Source organism: Phyllobates terribilis, unplaced genomic scaffold (assembly GCF_046119375.1).
Source record: "Phyllobates terribilis strain yellow unplaced genomic scaffold, ASM4611937v1 Scaffold_11__3_contigs__length_659146591, whole genome shotgun sequence".
NCBI lineage: Eukaryota > Metazoa > Chordata > Amphibia > Anura > Dendrobatidae > Phyllobates > Phyllobates terribilis.
The window spans coordinates 513,014,747-513,028,118 of record NW_027362771.1 but is presented as its reverse complement, the minus strand read 5'-3'; positions in this window follow the sequence as shown (position 1 = coordinate 513,028,118).

Here is a 13,372-nt window from a genome sequence, read left to right as displayed (position 1 = left end):
TAATTTGTTGCAGTATTTCATCCTCTACCTATTCAGCTATATTAGGAGACTTGTAACAAACTCCAATTAGCAGCTTTCCATTATGGCCATGCCCATGTATATTTACCTTAAGTAGACTTTAACGAAAATACACACCACTCCAACATTTTTGCCTTTCCTGTACTTTCTGAATGTAGAATAAACTTCTACATTTTTAACCCTGTCATGGCTTTCATCCAGCCAGGTTTCAATAATGCCCAATTTTTATTGTTTATAACAGATAGAAATAATTTTTCTTGCAGCATAACAATACCCTAACTGATCAAAAATAATAGCACCCATGGCTCTTTCTTCCATATCTGCATATGGTATTGATGCTCAACCTATATTGTTGCCTTCTCAAGACTTTCTAGGTAACTTCCTTTTTATGGGCATATGCCCCTTTAAGGTAAGAATACAAGATTCCATTATGACATCACAATTAAGCATTCCCTGCTTATACAAGTGTTTACACTCCCATCGTCACTTTGACATTCCGGTGTCATTGCTATCAGTGATCAGCTGCATAGCTATTCACATATTGACTGCGCTTGGATTTATTTTGGATTGTTGAAATGTCTGGAATTCCTCCAGACAGACTTCAGGTGTTAGCACTACTGCAGGGGATTCTTACCACCTATGCCCCTGACTTTGTGCTACCCCTACCCGACGGCGTCCTCAGCTTCACTTACCGGCTGGTTTTGAAGCTAGTGAGAGACTGCCTGACCAAATACCAGCAAGGTCGAATAAGCTCAGAATATCTTGAGCATTTACAGCAGAACGTCTGGACATTAGTACAACAGGTAAATAGCAGACAATCTGCACAAATCATATAAAAATAATAATAATAATAATAATAATAGACAATACTAATGGAATACAAGTTTAAGTTTAACCTGTACCAAATACCCAGAAAAGGATAGTGGGGGAGCTGAAATAGGGTGTACAGGCTTCATTACTTGCCGTGCAGATACTTACTAGTATTTGCCGTGCAGATAGCGGAGTAACATGGTGACATAAACGGCTTCCTCCATTCTGAATTTCTCTCATGATTTTCCTTTCTTGTTTATTCTCATCTTTATAGGCTGAAGAAAAATCTCAAAGTGGAGAATTGGCCTTTATTAAACAACTGGCCCAAAATGTCCTACTTGTACTGGAGTATCCGGCCTACTCACTGGAGCGCCTGGTAAGGATCCATCATCTTCTATATCTCATGTCCTTGTCTGATCTTCTCCAGATCCCCAGTCATATAGCAGAAGCTCAGATTTATGATGTTAGAGGCCTCCTGTCCGCTCCGGGCAGACACGGGATATTTTATGACAGCCTGTGTCTGCGGCTCCATCATCAGTGATGACAGTCTGTACTCAGCGGTGCGGAGTTTGTATTTCCGCCTATGTCTCACACGATTATCACAATCTTCCTTCTTGTAAATGCTGCAGTTCTGATAGACGTTATTAGAGAACAGTTGTATGTACAAATCCCTTTATATGAATGTGGTTGTACTGGAATGAGAGGCCTATAGACCGTCCCATACTGAACTGATCAAGTAAATCCAGTATACAGTGCATCTCATACTGAAATTATCATGTAAATCCAGTATACAGTGCATCTCATACTGAACTAATCAAGTAAATCCAGTATACAGTGCATCTCATACTGAAATTATCATGTAAATCCAGTATACAGTGCATCTCATACTGAAATTATCATGTAAATCCAGTATACAGTGAATCTCATACTGAACTAATCAAGTAAATCCAGTATACAGTGCATCTCATACTGAAATTATCATGTAAATCCAGTATACAGTGCATCTCATACTGAAATTATCATGTAAATCCAGTATACAGTACGTCCCATACTGAAATTATCATGTAAATCCAGTATACAGTGCACCTCATACTGAAATTATCATGTAAATCCAGTATACAGTGCATCTCATACTGAAATTATCATGTAAATCCAGTATACAGTGCATCTCATACTGAACTAATCAAGTAAATCCAGTATACAGTGCATCTCATACTGAAATTATCATGTAAATCCAGTATACAGTGCATCTCATACTGAAATTATCATGTAAATCCAGTATACAGTGCGTCCCATACTGAAATTATCATGTAAATCCTGTATACAGTGCATCTCATACTGAAATTATCATGTAAATCCAGTATACAGTGCGTCCCATACTGAAATTATCATGTAAATCCCGTATTAGTCCTTCCTGCCTTATATGTGGTAATTTAGTGATTGTGAAATGTTATATTAATTGTATATATTATATCTATCAGGAAAAATCAGAAGGCGACTCCAAAGAGGGGCAAAACCTAAATATTGCTGACCCTGATACCAGTCAGCCGGGGCTAAACCCTGATCTGATGGAAGGTAAGTCGATCATCTAATATTTTACATGCAAATATCAAGTTATAGAGAACAGCAGAGAATATGGAGATTTACTCTTCATCCTCTGTATGAGGCCGCTGACGTCTCATGAACCACCTATAGACTACAATGGAGGGGGCTCGTGTAATTCTGCTTCTCTCCTCTTCTCAGCCGCCAATCATGTCATTGTTGTGACTCGATCACATCCTGAGCAATCACACATTTATGGTACAGTATATATAGATATGCCATAATTATATACAATGTGTGCAGAATATCCATATACCTAGTGTTATTCCATGTACAGGGGTCTCGTCATTTCCTTCATTACATGGATGAGTTATATAATAAGTGCTGACATAGACTAATATATGACGTCTCTTCATTATTTTACCATTATTTTAGGAATAACTGTGCCGGAAGATTCTGATGGTGGAATTTGTGAGACCCCAGAGATCATCCAGGAATCTGCCAGTGTAAGTATCAGAGGGACGTCTGTAGATCATCAGATGATGGCTGTGAATTACACATCCCATATTATACCCCATATGATAATGGGATAGCGCTGGTCTTCATGTAGATCAGACCTATTATGTGTGACGATGGCATTATTATTATTCTGCCTCCTCTGTGTGATGTCACTTATTCTTCCCTGCAGCACAATGATATATCTGTATGCTGGATATCCCCCTATAATATAATAGTGTCTGTAGAGGGTCCGACTTGTATCAGGCCCTCTACATCTGCCGCAGTGTAATCAGCAGGGACATCATATAGAAGTGAGACCTTTCTGCATCTAAGGCTTTTATTTTCCTGCAGTTTCTATGTCTTATTGTCATTTCTTATTTCTTTTTAGGCCTTGACCGGATCATTAAATCCGTTGAGCCTTCCTTGTAAGAACGACTATAAACTGATCAAACTGATCAGCTTTGGAGCTTATGGGTGAGCTTTACTTTGGTATAATATTTATTTTCTATCACTTCTTATGATGAAGCCTCTGTCTCTACATCCTGCCCTCGTAATGTTCCCATAGACAAATGATGAGTCCACATCACTGTCCATATCCGTCACTATTCAGTTCAGGTAGGGTGTGACATGGATGAGGACCCCCCATTAATGATCATTTATGGATTATTATTTTATTTAATTGTAGACATGAATTTCTAGTGACGGCCGCACAACTAGTATTGGTCATTAGTGCAGGAGATCATTTGATAAGGTCTATAGATGGACTGTTAGTAAGAATTCATAATAAATCATGGATTTTCCTTCTCTCAGGGCCGTCCACTTAGTGCGCCATAAAGACACAAACCAAGTATGCGCTATGAAGAAAATGGACAAACAGATCCTGAAAGAGCCAAGGAGACTTGAACGAGCCTTTCTGGAGAGGGACATCTCAGCATTCGCTGATTGTCCATTTGTGGCCTCCATGTTCTGCTCCTTTCCTACTAAGCTTCATCTGTGTATTGTCATGGAGTATGCACCAGGTAGGACACATCCATTGCATCAGTACCCAGCCCACGTCTGCTTAATCCTAGCACTTTATTTATAACCAGAATGTGCCCACATGGACGGTTACATGTTCTCACTGCACTTACTATAAGTTATCTGTTACCAAGATGCCTGAAAAAACATTAATCTCTCTGAACGTCTCCCCTGTATGTCCTCACTGAGCATGGCAGCAATTTCCACAAATGGAAAAAAAGATTGTAGATGAGGCCCCGCACTCTCTCTTTGTATAGGGTCACTCACCATTATACAGTATATCTCTTTGTATGAGATCCTGGCCCAATGTCTCTGCTTATTATCTCATTAACCCTCATCATGTGTGATTTACAGTGAAACAAACCCTGACCTGTCAAATTTTCTTTCTCCTGTAGGAGGAGACTGTGGCAAGCTTCTAAAGTCCAGGGGTGCCTTACCTGTCCCCCTGGCCCGTATGTACATTGCGGAAACTATTCTTGCTGTGGACTACCTGCACAGCTATGGTGTGGTGCACAGAGACCTGAAGCCTCAGAAGTAAGTGACCCTTGTAGTATAATAAAGGGGAAGAAGGTTTGAGTTTGTTATACAGTCTATGGGTTATTACTTGGGGCTGACACCATCTTTTCTTTCACAGCCTCCTGATAACATCAACAGGACATATTAAAGTCACCGATTTTGGGATTTCCAAACTCGGACTCATGAGACCAACATCGGACATCTACAAGGCTCCATTTGAGGACATCACCAGCGAGTTCCTTGATGATGAGGTCAGTTTTACTTACAGAATCTTGTACTTCACAAATCTCTCCTCTTTCTCCTTCTCAGATAATTTCTCATGTGGAAAACGTTTCCACTGATATTGTTTGTCACAATTATATTTATTGATCATCTCATTCTTCCGTTGGTTTCCAGTTTGTTGGCACCCCTGAATACGTAGCTCCAGAAGTCATCTTAATGAAAGGATATGGAAGGCCTGTTGACTGGTGGTCAATAGGGATCATCCTATATGAATTTCTCTTTGGATTTGCTCCATTTCATGGGGCTTCCAAAAGGGAGATTTACCACAGTATCCTCAGGGGTAAGTAAAATAATCTAAATGCTATGTGATGACACAGGTATTTGGTTTGCTTGAATCTTTGGTTTCGTTACTAGTTTTGTTAAGGAAATAGATTTTTCTGAAAATAAATGAAGAGGTCTTATTTCCTGTAATATTTGTTTTTTACATAACAGATGACATAACTTGGACATATGATAAATACTCTCCTCCCCGCGATGCTCGGAGCATCATTACTGAGCTACTCAGAAGAAATCCGACACATAGACTTGGGACAGGTAATGTTATAATAATATTATTAATGACTTATTACACCTCTGTGACCAGAAAAAACTGAGATTCTCTACTTTACCTACTTCCAGAACAAGTCCTTCATGTCGGTTCTGTTACATTTTCAGTTTAGATTAACATAAACTATACAGATATGGAGCAGTTTCTCTGACAATGACTGTATCACTTTCTTTTTTGTCTTCCTTTTTCAGACGGAGCAGATGAGATCAAATTTCATCAATTTCTGTGTTACTTAGACTTTGACAACCTTCTAAGTCAGAAGCCCCTGTTTGTTCCTAACCTAAAGTCAGATGAGGACACCCACTACTTTAACAGTAAGTAAAATGAGACGTCATCTGCAGAAAACTGTTGTGTGTCTTGTCTTTCATTTAATATGACAATTAGTGATAACTTGGTGACTGTCTGACCTTGGTCTTATACTAATGCTCTCTAATAACCATTGTACTTTGCAGCTTACTCTAGGACATACAAACATATTGATTCAGATGAGGGTGACACAAGTGGGGACAGTGACTGGACAGAAGTCCAGAATTTTGTATCATCTTCTGAAAGGTTTTCTAAAGTAAGTATGTGATGAATGAAATGTATAAGGGCATGTGCACACTATGAGTATTTGATGAGTTTTTTCCCTTAGTATTTGTACTCCATACACAGGAGTGGAACAATCAGAATAAAAGTATCATAGAAACACGTCACCACTTATGTATTTATCTCCCACTACTGGTTTTGGCTTACAAATACTGATGTAAAATACTGACAAAATACTGAATGTGTGCACGTGGCCTACAACCTATAATTCGAAAAAAGTTTAAAAATATATCTATTTTATATTTCTCTATTTGTTTTAGCTGTATAGCACCAATACCGTAAAGATGACCCATGAAGAGCCTATGTCACCTTCAGAGTGTTCCCCAGAGAACAGCGAAAAACTTTCAGACATGTGAGTAGATTATTATTATCATTATTATGAGATTCCATTCTGATATATGTTCAGATCCAAATACAAGACACAAGTGACACATATTTAAATCCAGCATCCACCTCCCATGATTGCTGATCTCTGTGGGTCTGGCTTGTGATAACTCTGCAGTAACAGCTGATCAGTGTGACCCAGCATTCAATTCCAGTTCAGTACGGGCCAATATTACTAGTTAGACTCCATTCTTGCTGGTAGAATGGGGTCCTGAGTTCATGTTGTCCTAACTGGCCTTACAGACAGGTGTTCTCCCGTTTTCTATTGTTTTGACTAGTAATTTACTGTCTTTCTTCAACCAAACAGGCAGAGAGAATCTTCTAAAACTGATGGTGACGATCAGCGTTTCACTGCTGAAAACATGGAGTCATCCTCGTCCTCATTGTCAGGTATGTACAGATTTATAGACCATCCTATTATAGCCTATAATACAAAAGTGTAACGTTAATCTGCACATAAAGGCTCAGAAAATTACTTACATTATTCCTGTTGCCCCCCTTAGTATTCAATTTTTTGTTCAGTTAAAATCCCCCATACGGTTCAAGAGTTATGGGCCTTTTTATTTAGTGGTAAATTTTATGATTGTTATCAAGAGGGCGTGGTTCACAGGATTCTCTGGGGGCGTGTCTTCAGCCCAATCTGCAATAATAAACAGTGAGCCACGCCCCCATGGTAAATACCATTAAAATTAGCACTAAATAATAATTCCCATATCTCTGGAACCGTATGGAGGATTTTAACAAATCCAAAAACAGAATACTCAGGGTACCAGCGGGAATAACGTAAGAGTGAATCCTGGACACTTTTGACCTGGTGATGGTCCTCTTTAAAGTTACAATGAAGTTTTATGTAACTGATTATATGATACCACTGTGGATTGCTGCAAGTAATATCATGTTAATAAGGGGACATGGTTCCTTTGGGAGACACCACGTGGCGGCACACAGAAAACCTACAGGTGCATAGTAATAAGTTTGCAGAACTGTAAAGATACAAAGCTAATCTTTTAGGAGTTTATAATCAACATCTGTTTCTGACTTTTTGATTAGAATCTCCTGTTCAGAAGAGAAGACGTTTTTTTCTAAAACTGAGGAAACAACAAAAAACAGAGAAAGTAGAAGAGGGGGAAAGTAGGCGAGGTGAGTATGACAATAAGATCCATGTATGATGTCAGTGAGAAGAATTCATGTGGAGCAGATGTTATCTGTCAGTGGTGGGATTGTCACATGTATGATGACTGACAATGATCCCATATCTGGGTATGGAGAAGATTCCCCTACCGTCCTCCCACAGTGACACCACAGTAGTATCCTCTAATATGTAGTCCCATTACTTACACCAATTTTACATCTTTTCTCATAGGTTCTATCTTCCGCCGGATGATATCATCCTGCCGGCGTGGATTATCCAGGGCTGCTCGCGCTGTCAGAGAAAGCTGTATTTTTGCCTGCTGTCACCAGGGCACCATAGACATCTCTAACGCAGAAAACCCCCACATCTAGCGCCCTGAAGAAAGTGCAGCAAGTCCACCATCAATGCTGCACCTTTATGGATGGACTTGTACATCTACCTGTGGCCTTCTGACCAGCAAGAAACATCTTCAAAAGCTGAAGGTCCCTTCAAGAACATTTCTTCATCCATTACTGCAATTCTTATTTAAAAATATAAATGCAAATTTAAAATTGATTAATCGCTTAAGGACCGAGCCACTTTGTATGTTAATGACTGAGCCTAATATTTTAAAGTGTCACTTTATGAGGTAATAACTCTGAAATGCTTCAATGTATCCCTGTGATTCTGAGAATGTTTTTTGGAGACATATTATACTTCATGTTAGTGGTAAATTTTAGTCGATATTATTTGCGTTTCATTATGAAAGTAACAAAAATTTAGCAAAACATTTTCAAATTTCACAATGTTCAAATTTTGAATTTTTATGCCTTTAAACCAGATAGTTACACCACACAAAACGGTTAATAAATAACATTTGCCACATGTACTTTACATCAGCACAATTTTTGAAACATAGTTCTTTTTGTTAGGAAGTTAGAAGAGTTAAAAGTTTATCAGCAATATCTCATTTTTCCAACCAAATTTACAAAACCATTTTTTTGAGTGACTTTGAGGGGCCTATATTACAGGCAATACCCAAAAGTGACACCATTATAAAAACTTATCCCCGGACTTCCGGATCCGGCCCTGGCTAAGGAGGATTGAAGACTGAGAGCTCTGCAAAGCCCCAGTGATTACCACCCCCTCAGGCACATAAAAACATACAGAGACGCAGGGCAGAGGGTCCTGAAGATAGTGTGAAAGTACCTGGCTGCACATGGACCGGTACATCCTCAGAAGTGGCTGTAAAATCCCGGTAGCAGGCAAGAAGTGTGGAGAGCAAAGCGGAGATAAGATGGCCGACGCTGATAAAGGCAAGCATGCTGAACGCTCACAGCAAATGGAGAGGGGGAGCGAGGCAGTTTCAGGGGAGGAGATGCAAGCTGATGCTGGTGTCAGAGAGGTAGATCATTGCCAAATGAACAGAAAAGCAGATCAGTGTGAGAAGCTTTCACTGGTGGCTGGTGCAATAAACTCTGACAGCATGAACTATAAGGATTTGGCACAAGAAGTAGCAAAACACCTTGTCCCAGAGATCACTGCCTCTCTAGCCAGCACAATACAGCAGTCACTGGCAGCCCTTAAAGAAGACATTACACAGCATGGGCAGAGACTAGATGAAGCTGAGGACAGAACAAGGAAAGTGGAGGATAAAACTGAGCACATAGAAAAGGATGTTAACCTACTGCAGAAACAAGTGTACATTATGGCTGACCGCATTGAGGACCTAGAGAACCGGTCACGCAGAAACAACGTACGCGTAGTGGGCCTGCCTGAAGCGATAAAGCCTGGACAACTTCAGAGGCTATTTGAGGAGGATCTGCCATCAGCTCTGGGATTAGCGTCAAAAATAAGAGTGGAAAGAGCGCACAGAATAGGGCCGCCTAGGCCAAGTACTGCCGCAGAACCAGAAACGAATCAGAGACCCAGACAAGCCATCGCCAAATACCTAGACTTTAATGATAAAGTGGCTATTTTGCGTGCCTTCAGAAGGCGTAAAGAACCGCTAAACTTCCAAGGCCACAAAATTATTATCTTCAATGATTACTCCGCAGAGGTCACTAAAAGGAGGAGGATGTTCAGCAACTGCTGCTCAAAGCTATTCCATGGCCGAATCCAATTTCAGCTTGTGTACCCAGCCACCCTGAAAGTACGGCAGGCGGACGGACTGGTAAAGAGCTTTCAGAACCCGGCGGAGGCAGAGGAGTATGTTTCCAGGATGGTTGAAAAAGATGGAGCAAAAGAAAAGGAGAAGAGGGCTTCGCTATGACGGGAGAGAAGAACGGAACAGGACGCAGAGGCAGATGAAGAATCTGTGGGACGGAAGTCAGCAGCGCAAACCCAAAGACAAAGATAGCCCCAAAATCTTAGGGGATCCCCGGCTGCGGACTCTTGTTAAGATAAGTGGACCATATGGGAGGGTATAACATTTTAAGAGAGAGAGATCTCAAAAAATCTGGCAACCCATGGACTCTCTTGATTTTACTCACTTGAGGGGGTGATCATTTAAAGAACAGAAACATGATTTAGTAATAACAAAATGCCGGGGAGGAGCATATGGGGAGAAGCTGCCAGAAAAAAGGAGGTCACAAAGATGAAGACATCATTGTTTGTTTATATGTTGTTATATGTTAATGTTAAGGGAAGGTTTATTAAAGGGAAAGACATACAGAGTGCTGCTCAAGTACAGGAAGGAACAAAAGTATTAAGGAGTGTCAGTTCAATCTATAATCCAGAAGTGATAAAACACATAGTATGCGGATAGTCTCGTGGAACGTAAAGGGGCTCAGAGCCCCAACCAAGAGAATGATGGATCTAAGACACTTAAAAAAGTTAAAAACAGACATAGCACTGTTGCAGGAAACCCATCTGAGGAAGGAAGACTTGTTTAGAATGAAAAAACTGTGGGTGGGGGAGGCTTATGGATCGGAAGGAGAAGGGAGGAAGGCGGGGGTGTTAATATTGCTGCACAAAAACCTTACATACAAAGTGACACAGGTAGAACACGATGCAGAGGGAAGGTATATAATGCTACAGCTTGAAGGGAATGAGGGGGAGCTGAGTATAATTAATGTTCATGCACCAAACGCAAACCAGAAACCATTCTTCGAACATCTGCGCACTAGTTTACTGCAAAATACGACCAAGAAAACAGTAATTGGAGGTGACTTTAACAATACTCACCATGAGGAGGAGGACAGACAAAGTTTAGGGGGTGCAAAACTTAGACCGAATGGGAAATCAACTCTGCTAGCTGACTTGATAGCCGACACAAATTTATCAGACGTATGGCGCATGGAATTCCCCATTGAGCGAGAATTCACACACTTTTCCCACCCGCATCAGACTTGGTCAAGGATTGACTATCTTCTTGTCAGTAGAGAATTGCTAGATAGGTGCAAGGAGACTAAAATAGAGGAACTGGTTATTTTGGACCATGCGCCAAACTCGATAAACCTCCTAGAAAAATACCCAAAAGGGACAGACTATATATGGAAATTCCCTGCCTTTCTTCTTAGAGAGCAACATTTTATCATTACACTACAGCAATGGTGGGAGGAATACACTTTCCTCTATTCATCAGACGAATTAAAGACACAAACATGGAGGGAAAGCTGTTTTGAGAGGGAGACTGATGGCATATGTCCATACACTGAAGAAAAAAACGAACACAAAATACGAAGAGGTTAGCGGTGATCTGAGGAGAAAGTACGTACTCTTCCAACAATTAAAAACGGAAAGGGCAAGAGAAGATTGGAAGGAGGCCAAAAAAAACTTTGATGAATGGGCGGAGAAGAAAGAAGGATTTAGGAAGTCACAAATGGAAATTGAACTAAGGAGGTTTGGGGATAAAGCGGGACGGCTACTGGCAAACTTAGCAAAAGGAAGACAGGGGAGGAAAGGCATACTGAAACTTAAGAACGAGAAGGGGATAGCTGCAGATAATCCCAAAGAGATAAGCCGTGTCTTAAGGGAATTCTATGCAGCTTTATACTCAGAAGATGGCTGCGAGGAGGATATGGGAATGACCTTCCTCAGCAAAATTAAAATGCCTGCCATAACTGAGTCACAACTGAACATGTTAAATGCACCGGTAACAGAGGAAGAAGTGAAAAGCACTATTGGAGGTCTACCGGGCAGTAAAGCCCCTGGCCTGATGGGTTCACAGGCGATTTTTTTAAGGTCATGTCCCATCAAGTAGCTCCTATTTTGACTAAATGGTATAACGAGTTGTTACAGGGTGGTGAATTGTTGGGGGGAACCAACATGGCCTATATAAGTTTGATACCAAAAGTAGGGAAGGATGGGGAGGATCCAGCGGCCTACAGACCTATATCCCTGATAAATCAGGATATTAAAATTATATCCAAGCTGATGGCGAACAGGCTAGCAGAAATGCTCCCGACACTAGTGTCACCAGCACAAGTGGGCTTTGTAAAGGGCAGGAGCGCAGTCACAAACATCAGGCGTACATTACTAGCATTAGACACAGTAAGGAATGGAGACAATAAGAGTAAAGACCCGGCCTTAGTTACATTACATGCAGAGAAGACATTTGACAAGGTGAAATGGTCCTGGTTAAAACAAGTCCTAGACAAAATGGGGGTGATGGGCAAATTTAGAAACCTTATAAAAGCCCTATACAATAATCCCATGGCGAAAATTCAAACCCCTGGGCACGTTTCCGCTAGCTTCCTGTTGGAAAAAGGAACACGCCAGGGCTGCCCTTTGTCGCCACTTATATTTAATTTAGCACTTGAACCTTTGTCATGCTATCTGCAGCAGTATGAAGTATTTGAAGGGCTGAAAATAGGAGACGAGAAGATTAAGGCCTCGTACTTTGCAGACGACATAATACTTTATATGGCAGAGATAGAAAGAGATTTACCAGGAGTGTTGAAACTTCTGGAGGCTTTTGGGAAATGCTCAGGGTTTACGCTAAACAAAAATAAGTGTGAAATACTGGAATTAAAAGAAAAAGGAAGAGGGCACACAGTGAGAAAAGAGCTGCATGATATACTGATAGCAGGAGCATACATAACCTATTTGGGCATCAAACTGGGTAGGAGACCAGAGTCAGTGTATAACTTAAACTTTCCCCCAATTATATCTAAAATACAGCAAGAACTAGAAAGATGGCAAAACTTGCCCCTGAGCCTATTAGGCAGGATACACCTAATAAAAATGATGAGCACTGCAAAACTCATGTACCCGCTGCAAACTATACCAACTCTTTTAAAACATGTAGATGTTAAAAGGATAAATTCTTCTATTAGGAAATTCATATGGAAGGGTCAGAGACCTCGGATAAAACTGAAAACATTGATGGCAACAAGGAATGAGGGAGGTGCCAATCTACCAGACATAAGAGGGTACAATCTGGCATGCATATCTAGACACATAATAGACTGGTTGAAAGATACTAGTAAATATTCTGACATGAACCTGGAAAAACATTATGCAGGGCCCTGGAACTTAGTCGCCCTGCTACATACACCTTTAACTTTACTACCTAGCAAAATTAAGAATTCAATAATATACCGGGACACGATAGCAACATGGAAGGAAATTAGAAAACGACTAAAATTACCATGGAGAATATCTAGGGACTTGCCTCTGTGGGATAATCCAGCACTAAGACAAATAGGGGAAAACAAGCTTTTCCAAGAGTGGAAAATAAAGGGGATACATAAGGTTGCTAACCTACTACATGAGAAGGAAAACAGGTGGCTATCTGAAGAGGAGACCATCTCAAAATTTAATCTTAAAAAGCATCAATACCTACAATTTGAACAGATAAGAAAGACAGTGATGGTTCACTTGATAAATGTCAGGGAAGAAACAAAAAGGAATGCAATGGATACCCTGCTGCTAAACCGGGCAAGTTCGCATCACAGTGTTTCTGCAATATATAAAGGTATTAAAGAAATCCTTGTGAGGGCGGATGTGAAACAAATATTTGGATCTTGGGAAAGTCAAATAGAAGGGGTAGAAATTGGGGAAAAAATTCTATTAGGTTGGCAGGCGGTGCGTAAAAACATATTGAGTGAGACCTG